Source organism: Polypterus senegalus, chromosome 7 (assembly GCF_016835505.1).
Source record: "Polypterus senegalus isolate Bchr_013 chromosome 7, ASM1683550v1, whole genome shotgun sequence".
Lineage (NCBI taxonomy): Eukaryota > Metazoa > Chordata > Cladistia > Polypteriformes > Polypteridae > Polypterus > Polypterus senegalus.
The window spans coordinates 107,860,547-107,875,654 of NC_053160.1; the positions used below are offsets into that span (position 1 = coordinate 107,860,547).

A 15,108-nucleotide genomic window follows, 5' to 3' on the forward strand; every position below is an offset into this window, starting at 1 on the left:
CATCATAGTAGAACTTTAAAACATTAAAACAATCTAGACAAGAACAGGCCATTCAGCCCAACAAAGCTTGCCAGTCCTATCCACTTAATTCTTCTAAAAACATCAAATCTAGTTTTAAGAGCCCTAAAAGTCTTTCTGTCTACCATTCTACTTGGTAGGTTATTTCAAGTGTCTGTGGTTCTCTGTGAAAAAAAAAAACAAAAACTAATGTCTGCGTGAAATTTATTGTTAAGTTTCCAACTGTATCCCCTTGTTCTTGATGAATTAATTTTAAAATGACAGTCTCGGTCCACTGTACGAATTCGCTTAATAACTGTAAACATTTCAATCATGTCACCTCTTAATCTTCTTTTACTTAAACTGAAAAGGTTCAGCTCTTTTTCTTCATAGTTCATCCCCTGTAGGCCTGGAATCAGCCTACTTGCTCTTCACTGGACCTTTTCTAGCACTGCTATATATTTTTTTTTGCCTGGTGACCAACACTACACACCATACTCCAGGTGAGGTCTCACCAGTGCATTATGAAGCCTGAACATTATAAAGCTTTAGTATAACCTTCTTGGACTTGTACTCTACACATTTTGCTATATAACATTCTGTTAGCCTTGTCAACACTAGAATTACCAAAGCATACGAGAAAACCCGTGAATCCGGCCCACCTTAAATCAACTCGCAGATCTCCATTCAGTGTCTTTTGTCTTGTAAATGTGTCGATAATCCCAAGCAGTCTGCTATACAATCCCTCCCACCGCCGGAGAAACTGCAAAAACCTCGCCCAAATGAAGCCTTGTTTATTATTGAGTCAGGTACCTAGGCTACAAAAATATATTGTTATTTGGAACACATGCATTTCACATGTGTTTCGTGTCCACAAATATCTGTGTAAGTGTAGGATGACAGAAATGTTGAACACATACCTAAAAGACAAACTTTTTCCATGTTTTAGTACTAACGAAAAAATGTAGACATAAAGTGGTATAATGTGTGAAGACTGAAGTCCAAATATCAAATAAGCACTTTCACAAAAGATACAAGTTTAACAGAACAAATTGGCTTTTTTTCCAAGACTATAACCAAAGATAAAGAAATCAGGTTAGTGTTGCTTGTTTTCCTAACTTCTTGGGTAGTATACTGGTTAGAGCTGCTGACTCCAATTCAGAAGGTTCCGGGTTCGAGTCTCAATGTCTCCCAAAATAAACGTTTTGAGTAGTGAGCTGTTCTTATTGTTACTTTTATACAATAAAAGCATACATTTGGTTTGAGTCTGTAACAGACGGTGTAAATGTATGGTACTTTAAAGGTTAGCGTTTTTTTTTATTCAATTTTATTCTTTCAGTCACGTTCACGCTCGCCCTGATCTGATTTCAAATAAATACGCAATATAACAGAGGTGAACTCAGATCGGAGAAAGAGAACAGAAGCCCTCCCCACAAGAAACGTCCACTCACATATAAGAACAACAAGCTGCACCACGTGTAAAGGCGAAAGATGGCACCGTTTGGATACAGGACGAAGTCCAGCATCATCCTGCCAATCACCTGTCCTTCAAAGAAAATCAAATGTATGTTTTATTGTATAATATTAACAATAAAAGCAGCTCACTACTGAAAATGTTAAATTTGGGAAGCAGCTGATATAGAATCTGCGACCTCTTGATTGGAGGTCAGCAGTTCTTAGCTTTGCACCACGCAAGCTGTTGTATCATCAGTCTTCTGTAACCTGCTTTCTTTTTTCTTTGTTTATATTCTTGAATAAAAGTGCACTCGTTTCATTATACTTGTATCTTTTGTGAAAGTGTTTATTTGAAATTTGTATTTAAGGCTGCACACATTATACATTTTATGTCTACATTTTGTCAGATTTTTGTAGTCACGGAACACACATGAAATGTATGTATTCCAAATAACATTATAATTTTTACCCTATAAAGCTCCAGGTACCTTCACTCCAAGATAAACGCCAAGCTGTGGTATAGCGGGTCCACAGCTCATTGAGCAAAAGCCATTTGTTTTAAATAAATGATCACTGCACTTGCGGCTTAGCGAGGGGACGTTGAGCCATAGTGGGCCGCGGGACGATCCATAGGGTGGGCGTTTCTCACCTAGTGCACAGGTGAGGAACTGCCCACATTCGTGATTGTCCCGTGGCTAATGCTGCAGCTGCTGTGGCCCTCGTCATTTAAAAAGAAGCGCGAGTCGATTGTGGAGAGGATGAAAAAAAAAAGATCAGGAAAGAAAGGAAAAGAGAGGACGGAGGTTACAGGGAGCGAGGAAGCAGGCGGTGCAGAAGAGACAGACACGTGCGTGCGTGTGGTGAGCGTGCGATCGAGCGCTCGTGGGCAGCTGGGTGTTAGGCCGACACCCAGGTGTTTGAGTTGATGTTGCTCCCACTGATCGACCAGGTAGCGGGAGTGACCAGGTGAAAGCGACGAGCCGCAGAAGGCCGCAGAAAGGCAGCAGAAGTCGGGAGGCTTGGTGGTGGAGTCCCCAAAGTATGCATCCTGGCCGTTGGTGGACATCAAGTCTTGGGGAACTGGGATGAGTGCCAGACCGAAGCCAGGGATCGGGAGGTCTCCAGTCTCGCGTGTGTGTGTAAGAGGAGGGCAGCTGCAGAGAACGTCTTGCCTGCTGCTAAGCCCTAACAGGATAAGCAGGTGAGACGCTACCAGAAAAGCACTGGACTTGTTGTTTTAAGAACTGCTTCCTAAAGAACATTTTAAACCTCTCGTTTTAAAGGATTGTTTTTTCTATTTGTTTGTTTTAACCTCCACGTTTTCTTTTAATGGATTATTTATTTAAAGAACTTTTGAAATGCACTTTATGGACACTTTTGTTTATGATTGTTTTGAATAAAAGCACTTTGCACTTTCAACCATCCCCTTGCTTAGATGTTATTGCCTCCGCTGACTAGCTCACTCTGTTTCATTATCGACGGTGTTGGGTTCAAGGGTTCCCAAACATCAATGGGAGTGTGGAGCCAGAACCCACATCGTCACATTTGGTGGCAGCGGTGGGATGAGCTAACAGTGGAGGCCAGAAGAGGAGACAGAGCAGCAAGCGGGATTGGTAATTGACTTTGTGTGGAACCCACGTACCCAAGCCGGAGGAGGACATTTTTAAGAGACTGAGCTTTTTAAGGACATTTATTTATTGCTGGTTTTTAATTGTCTTTTAAAGTTCTTGTTCTTTTAATGTCCTGTTTTTATGAAGGGGGCTTGGGTTTGTTTTATTGTGGGGAATTGTTTTAGTTCTTTTATTTTAGTGCAGTGTAGAGTGGCCGAGCTGTGAACCTGAGCTCCAGTTGCATTGGGTTGGCAGTGGTGTGGAGCCTTCCCATGCAACTGGAGTTTTATGGGGGGTGGTATGTGGTATAGCGGGTCCACAGCTCATTGAGCAAAAGCCATTCGTTTTAAATAAATGATCACCGAGGCCTGTTTAGCGAGGGACGCCATAGTGAGCCACAGGACGATCCGTAGGGTGGGCGTTTCTCACCTAGTGCACAGTTGAGGAACTGCCCACATTCGTGATTGTCCTGTGGCTAATGCTGAAGCTGCTGTGGCCCTCGTCATTTAAAAAGAAGCGCGAGTCGGTTGTGGAGAGGATGAAAAAAGAACAAGATCAGGAAAGAAAGGAAAAGAGAGGACGGAGGTTACAGGGAGCGAGGAAGCAGGCGGTGCAGGAGAGACAGACACACGGTGCGTGTGTGTGGTGAGCGCACGATCGAGCGCTCGTGGGCAGCTGCGAGGAAGCTGGGTGTTAGGCCGACACCCAGGCGTTTGAGTTGATGTTGCTCCCGCTGAGCGACCAGGTAGCGGGAGTGACCAGGTGAAAGCGACGAGCCGCAGAAAGGCAGCGGAAGTCGGGAGGCTTGGTGGTGGTCCCCAGTGTGTGCGTCCTGGCCGTTGGTGGACATCAAGTCTCGGGGAACTGGGATGAGTGCCAGACCGAAGCCAGGGATCGGGAGGGGTCCAGTCCCGCGTGTGTGTGTAAGAGGAGGGCAGCTGTAGAGAACGTCTTACCTGCTGCTAAGCCCTAACAGGATAAGCAGGTGAGACGCTACCAGAAAAGCACTGGACTTGTTGTTTTAAGAACTGCTTCCTAAAGAACATTTTAAACCTCTTGTTTTAAAGGATTGTTTTTTCTATTTGTTTGTTTTAACCTCCATGTTTTCTTTTAATGGATTATTTATTTAAAGAACTTTTGAACTGCACTTTATGGACACTTTTGTTTTTGATTATTTTGAATAAAAGCACTTTGCACTTTCAACCATCCCCTGGCTTAGATGTTATTGCCTCCGCTGACTAGCTCACTTGGTTTCATTATCGACGGTGTTGAGTTCAAGGGTTCCCAAACATCAATGGGAGTGTGGAGCCAGAACCCACATCGTCACACAAGCACTGAGAAACTTTTTTTGTGAATTGAACTGTGGCAGTGGTGGGGGTGGTGGTATACCAGGCTGCTTGTGCTTAGCAACTCATTTATAGGACAAAAGACGCTGACAGAGAGGTGTGAACGGATTTAAGGTGGGCCGGGTTTACAAGTTTTTTCATAACCTTTGGTAATTCTAGTGTTAATATCCCCCATGACCATAATATGCCCCTGTAAACTTGTCTTTTTAATATTACTAAAAAGATGTGTGTTGAAATTACTGACTGCACTGGGCAGTGTATAACACACTCCTAAAATAAGGCCTCTTTCCCTAATGCTTTCCAGGCGAAGCCACATGTCCTCACTAAGATGGGGCTCATCGTCCATCATAATTATGCTCCTCTACATACAACTCCAACTCACTTGTTTTATGTTGATACTTCTAGCTTTAATGCAAGCTATTTTTACTACATTACTCCTTTTGCTGTTGCATTTAAACATTGTGTTAGAATTTACATTACTGTGAATTTTTATTTTTACACTATTGTTTATTGTTCCATGTACAGTTATAAATCTGGCCTGTCCTAAACTCCTAGCTCCTAGCTGTCCTAAATTCCCTAGTTTAACGAATCCTTGACTAACCTATTCATGCACCTCCACAACACACTGGTGTTCGTCGTGGTGGAACAGGTCCCATCTGTTCCAAAAGAAGTCCTAATTCCCATAAACCTATACCCTTCAATCCTGCACCAAGATTTACCTAGACTAGCACGTGGCAGAGGCAAAACTTCAGCAATGACTTCCTTGTCACTTGTGCTCCTCAGCCTGAAACTTAACTCTTTAAATTTGGATTGCAGAACTGACAAACTACTCTTATGTATGTCACTTGTTCCAATATGAACAATGACAACTGGATCCACCCCCACTCTGGTCAAGCCTATCCACCTTTCCAGGGAGGTCTCCCAGCTGTGTACCCAGAAGACAACACACTATGCAAGACTCCCTGTCTCTGGAGAAAACTTGCGCTTCAATCCCAATAATGATTGAGTCCCCAACTATCACTACCTGTCTATTTCTGGGGGACTGGCTTTGAGGTGGCCTGTTGGGGTTCCTTATCCCTGCCTACCACCTCAGAATCTTCAGAGACACATTCCAGCTCCACAAGGACCTGAAAACAGTTTGACACTTTCAATTCCAGGGTTGATGCCCCTAGGCAGTGTGCACCATTTACCTTATACCTTGTGACCATGACCCACCCCTCTCTACCTGTCTGGTCTGGAATCTCCTCCTGCGTCACCTTAGCGATGCACACCATCTCTCTTAAGGACACCTTGGTCAGGTCTGCCAGTTCTCTACTACAACACAAGGCAGCCAACTTCTCCTTCAGCAACCCTGAGCTCGAGGTATTTGTATTTGGTGAAAAGACTACTCAAGTACTGAGTAACTGTTTGATCATAAGAAATGATTTATTTTTAAGAAATGTAATAAGACAGACAAAAATATAAAATAATTTGCAAATTCTGCTATTTCCAAATAACAAAATAAAAAATGAGTAAAATTAAATGCCATCTCTACAAAATAAAGAATCACAAATAACACAAAGCTCCAAGTCTCAGTTTTTCACAACAAAGCTTTTGAAGTCAATACCCACATGTATGTTTGAACAGTGCAAACTACTTAGAGTGACAAGATATCCTGTGCACTGACACTGCATGAAAAGAGGTGTATCTGTACTAGGAAACTCCTGTATACACCACTGATTTTCGGAAGTATCTACAAGTATCACTGAGCGTACACATCAAATTCCACCAACCTAGGATACTTCCAGATTGATACCAATTCGGAGGTATCTTGCTGAGGGATTCTTCCATGGTACAGTCATTTGTTGCCATGGCAAATAATCCACTCAAGGCTCTTTCAAGGAGACATTCACACCTCAAGAACCATTTGCATTTTACACATCTGCACAACTCTGCTGTTCTACATTGGTCTTTTATCTCAACAATGATTGGTTGATTTAAAAAAAAAAAAACACTTCCACAACCCTGCCATCTATTGGGACATTACCCAGTGACTTTCCTGTTCTTATTTGATTGGTCACACTTTTTATTTAGCCCAACCCAAGCCCTCATAGCTTAGTGACTTGATTGGTTTTTGGGCAGGTATATAGACGGACCATATACACTCCCCACCACCACCCCCACTGTACTATACATCCCCCACACCGTTTAAAAAATGAGAATAAAATTGATTCAGAAATGTTTTTATTAAAATAAAACCAAACACATAAATATACAACGTAAGAATAAGAAAAAGCTGAAAATATGGAGAATAAAATGTGCAAATATGACAATGAAACAAACAAACAAACACATGCACCAGTGCTTATTAAAGTTCCAAAAATGAATCTTCTTCTGGCCCGATTCCATCAGCTCTTACACGCTGACGGAGAAGTAGTGTGTTAAAGAAGTAATGAAAAAGAAAAGGAAACATCTTGAAAATAACATAACATGATTGTCAATGTAATTGTTTTGTCACTGTTGTAAGTGATGAGTGTTGCTGTCATATATATATATATATATATATATATATATATATATATATATATATATATATACACACACATCCATATATATATATATATATATACATATCTACATACACACACATATATACACACAAATACATATATATACATACAAACACATATATATATATACATACATATCTACATATATACGTACATATATACACACACACACACACATTGGGGTGCGAGCAACTGTTGCTGGGGGTGCCAGAATCCATGAAGAAAGAAAAATGAAAAACATTCTTTGTACAAAATCTTTATTTATCCATTCCTAAATAATAAAATGGTCAGGCTATTTCATATCTGTGCAATACGCTGCTTGTTAAAACGGATGACTCCCGTTCTTACGTGCAAGTCTGCCTGGATATTATGAACTATCGTTTCTGATTAAGTTCTATTTAAATTTTAAATAAAAGGAATTTTTATTTAGTCGACAGAATATTATTCCGGAATAAATCAACTCAAACCTTAAATAACTTATAATATTTTGCTCTCCATAAAAATATATCCTGTCTAAATTATACAAGTTAGAAATAAACGTTAAAAGAACAAACATTCAAATTGATTTACTCTTATGTAATTTTATATAAAAAATAAACTTAAATTTTAAATATCCCAAAAGATTTTGCTCTCCATAAAAATATATCCTGTCAAAATTAGACAAATTCAAATATGAACATGGGGCATAACAAAACCTGGAAATATAAATAAAATTTGTTCTTTTCAGCAATAACAAATCAAATCATTCAGTTGTCTTTGCTCTTATGTCATTTTATCAGAGCTGGACGCCTGGCATCTTTTTTTGGCGACAAGTTAGTTTATGTTTGGTGTGAGGTTCTGTGTTGTGGAGATTCTCAGGATGGACTGCAGGTGCTCATCAGTGAGGCGACTCCTGTGTGCTGTTTTGTTAGTCTTCATGACTGAGAAGAGCTTCTCACACAGATATGTAGTACCAAACATGCACAAGGTTCGAGCCGCATATAGACGGAGCTGGAGCATTTTTGCAGGAATGAAGTAAATAAACTGTGCGGTCCGTGCAGTATCGTACTTTGCCTTCAGTGTGCCATTACGCTGCAGCTCAATCACCTCCATCTGAATCTGCACAGGTGCAGTTTCAACATCAACGGCAAATGGGTTTGCGAAACAACTCAAAATAATTTTTTTGTTCTTCAAAGTCACCAAAGCGCTGTGCGAACTCAGTGCGTAGTGCGCTCAGTTTATCAGCAAAGTGCATATTTGGGAACACCGTAGTGCCGAATTGGTTCAACATTACTTGGCAACAGGGAAAGTGGGGCAAGTTGCACTGGTGCATTTGTGTCTCCCATAAAAGTAGCTTCACTTGAAATCACTTTGTGATTTTGCACGGGTAAAATCGTCTGCTGAAGTGTCAGATTCTTCTTTAACTCTTCTGCTTTCTGTATCTTGTGCATTGCATTCAGGTCTTTCGGTTATCTTGATGTTTTGTCTCATAGTGCCGTCTTAGATTAAATTCTGTAATTACAGCCACAATAGCTCCACAAATGAGACACACGGGTTTACCGGCAATGTCAGTAAACATATACTCAGCCTCCCATCGGTTTTTAAAGGCTCTATGTTCAGAATCACCTTTTCTCTTCGGTATCGTGTGGGCTAGCTTCGCAATAACTTGCAGCATCATAAGCTAGACTTGATTAACGTGTTAAGTGTTCGGCAAGGCAGCTGAAGCGCTGCATTATTGGATCTGTAGTTTATTGTGTTACCAGCGCTTCATATCCCCAGGCCATTAAGAACAATAATATATAAAATGATCTCGCGGGCGGATATAATTACACGCCGGGCCGGATGTGGCCTGTGGGCCTCGAGTTTGACACATATGGACTAAATTGAACTTGCAAAGGTATATTTTTTCAAATGTGATTGCGCAATTCAGATCGAGTTGACGCGCACTACAGTATATCAAGCCCGCGTGCTATTGTGGTTTTATTTTGCCTGCGTGCCTCAATAAGTTACCCTCCCCTCGCTCTTAATTTTTTACCATTCATCTAATGAATACACTGAGTATGGCTTTACCAAAACAATCATTGATCGCGAATAAAGTATCCATTATTCATAAAGCTTCAATTGGTGATCGGTCTTTCTGCGTTAACCGCATATTTTTTCATACGTCTCAAACCAAGGGGATGCGAGGCTAAAATGAATCGGGAAGCGCACGTACATACTCAGTGCATCCCCTCTCGGGAATCGAACCTTGGACGCCGGCGCTAGAGGCAAAGCCTCTACTATTGCACCACGGCGTGTTGTTCGTCTATTTGAGCGTAGTAGTGTAATTCGGTTTTTGTTCAGCACTCTTTGGAACTGTTGCTTTTTGTCTACACACTGCGTCAGTTGACGTGAGCCGCTGAATATGGTTTTATATGTCACTCGCTCTCTTCTAATTGTTTTGCTGCCTTCTTAATTATATAATGTATGTTTTCTTCAGCGGTTTTTGGAGCTCTTCCTGGTTTTCTACGTACTGCGTGATTACGTGGGAGGCGTGATGATGTCACACGAAATTCCGCCCCCCACGGCTTTCGACCTCAACTCCATTACAGTAAATGGAGAAAAATAGCTTCTAGTTATGACCATTATGCGTAGAATTTCGAAATGAAACCTGCCCAACTTTTGTAAGGAAGCTGGTAAGGAATGAACCTGCCAAATTTCAGCCTTCTACCTACATGGCAAGTTGGAGAATTAGTGATGAGTCAGTGAGTCAGTCAGTGAGTGAGTGATTGAGTGAGGGCTTTGCCTTTTATTAGTATGTATATATATATATATATATATATATATATACATATATACATATATATATATACATTTATATATATATACATATATATATATATATATATATACATAATATATATATATATATACATATATATATATTAATTTGTAAACTTGCTTGTGTTTTCCTTTATCGGTTTTTAGCCCCTATCTTAATGGAGTCTCTTAGCTAGGACTTTCCTGGCTGAGACAAAGAGTATTTCCTCCGCAATGTCTGCATCTTCAAAAGTCATCTTCAATTCCTCCAGCAGATATGTCATTACTGCCTGGTTATGAGGTGAACTTATTCTGTGTGGAAAGAGAGTAGTGTCATTAATTACATTTAAAATGATTACATAAAACCCCATACATAGCATATAAAAAAAACACTGCTTACCCAGTTTGTGGATCATATTTATGCGGGCTGTTTTCCGAATTATGGAGGCACCTTACAGCTTCCTGTAACATTGAATTAAAAACGCTTTAGTAGATACACGCATACATGCATAGGAAGCAAAGCATTTTCAAACAACATCGTATAATTCGGACATGACAAACTGTTAAATAAACTAGACGCAAGGAACAAAAGTAGATGTGTAGCCAAGCGCTAACTTAATCTAAGTTGGCGAGGTATAATTTTCTACTATATTGTCGGCTAACATAAAGCTCAGCATACCGCAATGCCCACGTTATGCGCCCTCTTGACTCTTTTAAGCGCATGGCTTGACTCTACCTGCGGTCTTTGCTCGCCGAACTTGCGCTCAAGCGCATCAAGACGCTGGATAGCCTCTTCGAGAAGAGCAGTATGTGCTGCGTGCTTCTCTTGCAAAGCCTCAAGCTGACGAGACAAAGCGTTCTGACCGGAGATCAGCTGCTTCATCAAGTCATTCATGCTCAGTGGACTTGATGCTGGTTGCTGACCCTTAGTCACAGGAGTAGAAAAGCTTAGGTTTCTTTTGCACGCCATCACAAGTAGTATTTCGTACTTCCACCAAGTCACAATTCAGACGTCACTGAAGTAATGCACGGAACGGTTTTTGAGTGGACGCTTTACAAATACCACCCTCCCCATTCGATGCTTTCCATGACACCCCGCCCACCCCAGTCAATGAATTGTTTGTATTTATTCTGGGGGAAAATATCATACTGGACATGTTGCCTGCCGTCATGGAAGGGCGCTTGAGGTCATCTGTGGATCTGTTGAGAAGAAAGAGAGCCCGGCGATTTTGTGAACACTGCAATACAATTGTTTCACATACCAATTTTTATCGTCACAAAAAAATGTTTTTTTGTAATGGAGTCTGGATCAAAGAGGATACAACCCAAGACAACTCAAGAGTGGAAAAAAAACAGAGTTAGAAGATTGTGCACGTGATGAAAGCCATGATTAAATGTAAACCTTCACAATAAAAGTTTTTCATGATATTCTGAAACAACGTTTTTTGCATTCCTCTTGACTACTATAATCCACGAAGTGTCAGACACACGTACAAAAGTAATTTTCACACATTAAAAAAGGTAATCATGTCTATTGAATTTAAATTATTTTGAATGATGTACACATTTTCTCAAAAACACAAATGAAGCTATCCTAATATTAAACGTATGTAGTAAACACATTTGTACAGACAGGGTGTTTTATCCAGTTTTTATGTACAATAATGAAGTCTGCTGCATGTCCCATGACTAATCCCCCCACCCGGCTATGATAACAAAGACAACACCTCTACTTGATAGTCATTAACATATGAAAGGCTCTTACACCTCACAGCCATCACACCTCATTGCTAGCTGTGAGGATTCCTTGAAACTTCCACCGATTCCTGTATACATCCACATATGTAAGGTATCTGGTTGTTTCACAAAATTTCCTTTTGCCTACTACCTTTCCAAGCACTCTACCTCATACATCTGGCAAACGTAGAGTTTAGTGAAGATTTCCCATACCATATTTGTCCGGATACAGCTGTTTTCATGCAGTGTGACAGTATAATACTGTATATTCACTTGCCCTCCAAATACCACAGCTGATAGAAAATAACATTAGAACAAGGCAGCTTCTTCACTTACAAGAAGTCTCACTTTACCATGACTCTCTGTGCATGTTTGGTTAAAATGTACTTGTTCTTCATTCAGTGAAGTGATGTTTAAGCTTCAGCAGGAGTTGGCTCTCAAGGTTCCTGCAGTGAAGCTGTGACCATTTAGCAGTGATCAGGAGCCCAGTATGACTAAAAAGTTTGTGTGTGGTCACGTGACTGCATGGCTACATCTTATTAGTGAAATGGAGTCATGTGATTATTGTTGCTATGTCTGATTGGTGAAACAGTCATTCAGTAGATCCACTGGGATCTTCTCTTCGACTAAAATATAGTGTATATAAATGTGTAAATGGAAAAAAGTGAAAGTAAAGAGTCGAGTGTTGCCCAATGTAGCATAGTAAGAGTAGCGTTTCTTTGGCAAAAGCTCAGCCTAAAAACAGGATCTGGCCAGAGAAGGACTGGAGAGACTTATAGTAAAATGTTAAAATCAGCTTGTGACAATGTGGCTGGTAATTTGGATAACTTGAATTGCTAAAATTATGTGAACATTAGGGTTTTATTATCAGTTAATGACCACGCCACATAAAGAACTATGACTCAGGGAACTGATCTTTGGAACTGTAGTTTTTCTTCTGACAAATGCAGAAGAGGAAATTGTTCTGTTAAACAGGTATATTATGAAATAACAAAACAAATATTTCCTTACAATAATGTATAAAAAAATATTAAACATAAAACACAGAGAAAATGGAAATAAGAAATCATTACATATGTAAAGAAAAGTGTATTTTAATTATGTGTTAAGGATATAAGAAAATACCATTGATCTTAAAAATGGGGAAGTATTACACCATCTCAGAAGGGAAGAAACAGGATGGGTTGGAAATTAATCAGTCAGTGGGGTGCTCTGGGCACTAGGGCACAAAATATTTCATATATAAACAGAATAAATTTCTAAAAAAAACAATTATTTTAAAAATAGAGAGGAAGGTCTAAATCTGTGTCATCGCTGCTAAACTACTGTAAGGATATCATGTTCTTCTGTTAGTCACGGGGGCAGCAGCTTGAGCAGAGATGCCCAGACTTCCCTCTCTCTGGCCACTTCTGCTAGCTCTTCCGGGGGAATCTCCCGGGAGAAAGTCCCTCCAGCGTGTCCTGGGTCTTCCCTTCCTTCCGGTTAGACATTCCCGGACCACCTCACCAGGGAGGCATCAAGGAGGCATCCTGATCAGATGCCCAAGTCACCTCATCTGACTCCTATCAATGCGGAGGAGCAGTGGCTTTACTCTGAGCTCCACCCGAATGACCGAGCTTCTCAACCCATCTTTATGGGAAAGCCCAGACACTCTGCAGAGGTATCATTTCAGCCGCTTGTATTTGTAATCTCGTTCTTTCGGTCACTACCCACAGCTCATGACCATAGGTGAGGGTAGGAACGTAGAGCGACTGGTAAGTTGAGAGCTTTGCCTTACAGCTCACCTCCTTTTTCGCTACAACAGACCAATGCAAAGCCCACATCACTGTGGATGTCACACCGATCCACCTGTCGATCTCCCGCTCCATTCTTCCCTCACTCGTGAACAAGACCCTGAGATACTTGAACTCGTCCACTTGGGGCAGAATCTCTCCCCCAACCCTGAAAGGGCACTCCACCTTTTCCGGCTAAGGACCATGGTCTTGGATTTGGAGGTGCTAATTCCCATCCCAGCCGCTTCACACTCAGCTGCAAACCGAGTCAGAGAGAGCTGAAGATCATGGCCTGATGAAGCAAACAGGACAACATCATCTGCAAAAAGCAGTGACCCAATCCTGAGCCCCCCCCAAACGGGACCCACTCAATGTCCTGACTGTGCCTAGAAATTCTGTTCATAAAAGTTATGAACAGAATCGATGACAAAGGGCAGCCCTGGCTGAGTCCAACTCTCTTACTGGAAACGGGATTGACTTACTGCCGGCAATGCGGACCAAGCTCTGACACAGGTTGTACAGGGACCGGGACACTCGGAGCACCCCTCACAGGATTCCCAGAGGGACACAGTCGAATGCCTTTTCCAAGTCCACAAAACACATGTAGACTGGTTGGGCAAACTCCCATGCACCCTCCAGGACCCTGCCAAGGGTGTAGAGCTGGTCCACTGTTCTGTGACTAGGACGAAAACCACACTGTTCCTCCTGAATCTGCGGTTCGAATATCTGACTGGACCCTCCTCTCTAGTACCCCTGAATAGACTTTTCCAGGGAGGCTGAGGAGTATAATCCCTCTGTAGTTGGAACACACCCTCCGGTCACCCTTCTTAAAGAGGGGGACCACCACCCCGGTCTGCCAATCCAGAGACACTGTCCCCAATGTCCATGTGATGTTGCAGAGGCCTGTCAACCATGACAGTCCTACAACATCCAGAGCCTTGATGAACTCCAGGCGTATCTCATCCACCCCCAGGGCCCTGCCACCAAGGAGTTTTTGACCACCTCGGTGACCTTAGTCCCAGAGATGGGAGGGCCCACCTCCGAGTTCCCAGGGTCTGCTTCCTCTTTGGAAGGCATGTTAGTGGGATTGAGGAGGTCTTCAAAGAACTCCCCCCATCGACCCACAAAGTCCTGAGTCGAGGTCAACATCGCACCATCCCCACCATACTCAGTGTTGACACTGCACCGCTTTCCCCTCCTGAGACGCCGGATGGTGGACCAGAATCTCCTTGAAGCCATCCGGAAGTTGTTCTCCATGGCCTCCCCAAACTCCTCCCACGCCTGGGTTTTTGCCTCAGCAACCATGAAGCCACATTCTGCTTGGCCTGCTGGTACCTATTAGTTGCCTCTGGATTCCCACAGGAGAAAAGGGTCCTATAGGACTCCTTCTTCAGCTTGACACCATCCCTCACTGCCGATGTCCACCAATGGGTTCGGGGATTGCTGCCACGACAGGCACTGAACACCTTATGGCCTCAGCTCCGGACAGCAGCCTCAACAATAGAGGCATGGAACATGGCCCATTCAGACTCAAAATTCTGCCAGAGGTGGGAGTTGAAACTACTTCTGACAAGGGACTTTGCCAGATGTTCCCAGCAGACCCTCACGATATGTTTCGGCCTACCTGGCCTGACCGGCATCTTCCCCCACCATCGAAGCTAACTCAACACCAGGAGGTGATCAGTTCACAGCTCCGCCCCTCTCTTCGCCCGAGTGTCATAGACATGTGGCTGAAAGTCTGACGACACGACCACGAAGCTGATCATCGAACTAAGGCCTCGGGTTTCTTGGTGCCATGTGCACATATGGACTCCCCTATGCTTGAACATAGTGTTCGTTATGGACAATCCGTGATGAGCACAGA

The 15,108-nt window shown here is 42.2% G+C and overlaps 1 protein-coding gene across 1 annotated transcript in view; it reads left to right on the forward strand.

Moving 5' to 3' along the window:
- Positions 1-15,108, forward strand: part of LOC120532052 (protein unc-13 homolog B-like) — an 812,076-nt gene that overhangs the window by 653,147 nt on the left and 143,821 nt on the right. The gene's annotated exons all lie outside the window — the stretch shown is intronic.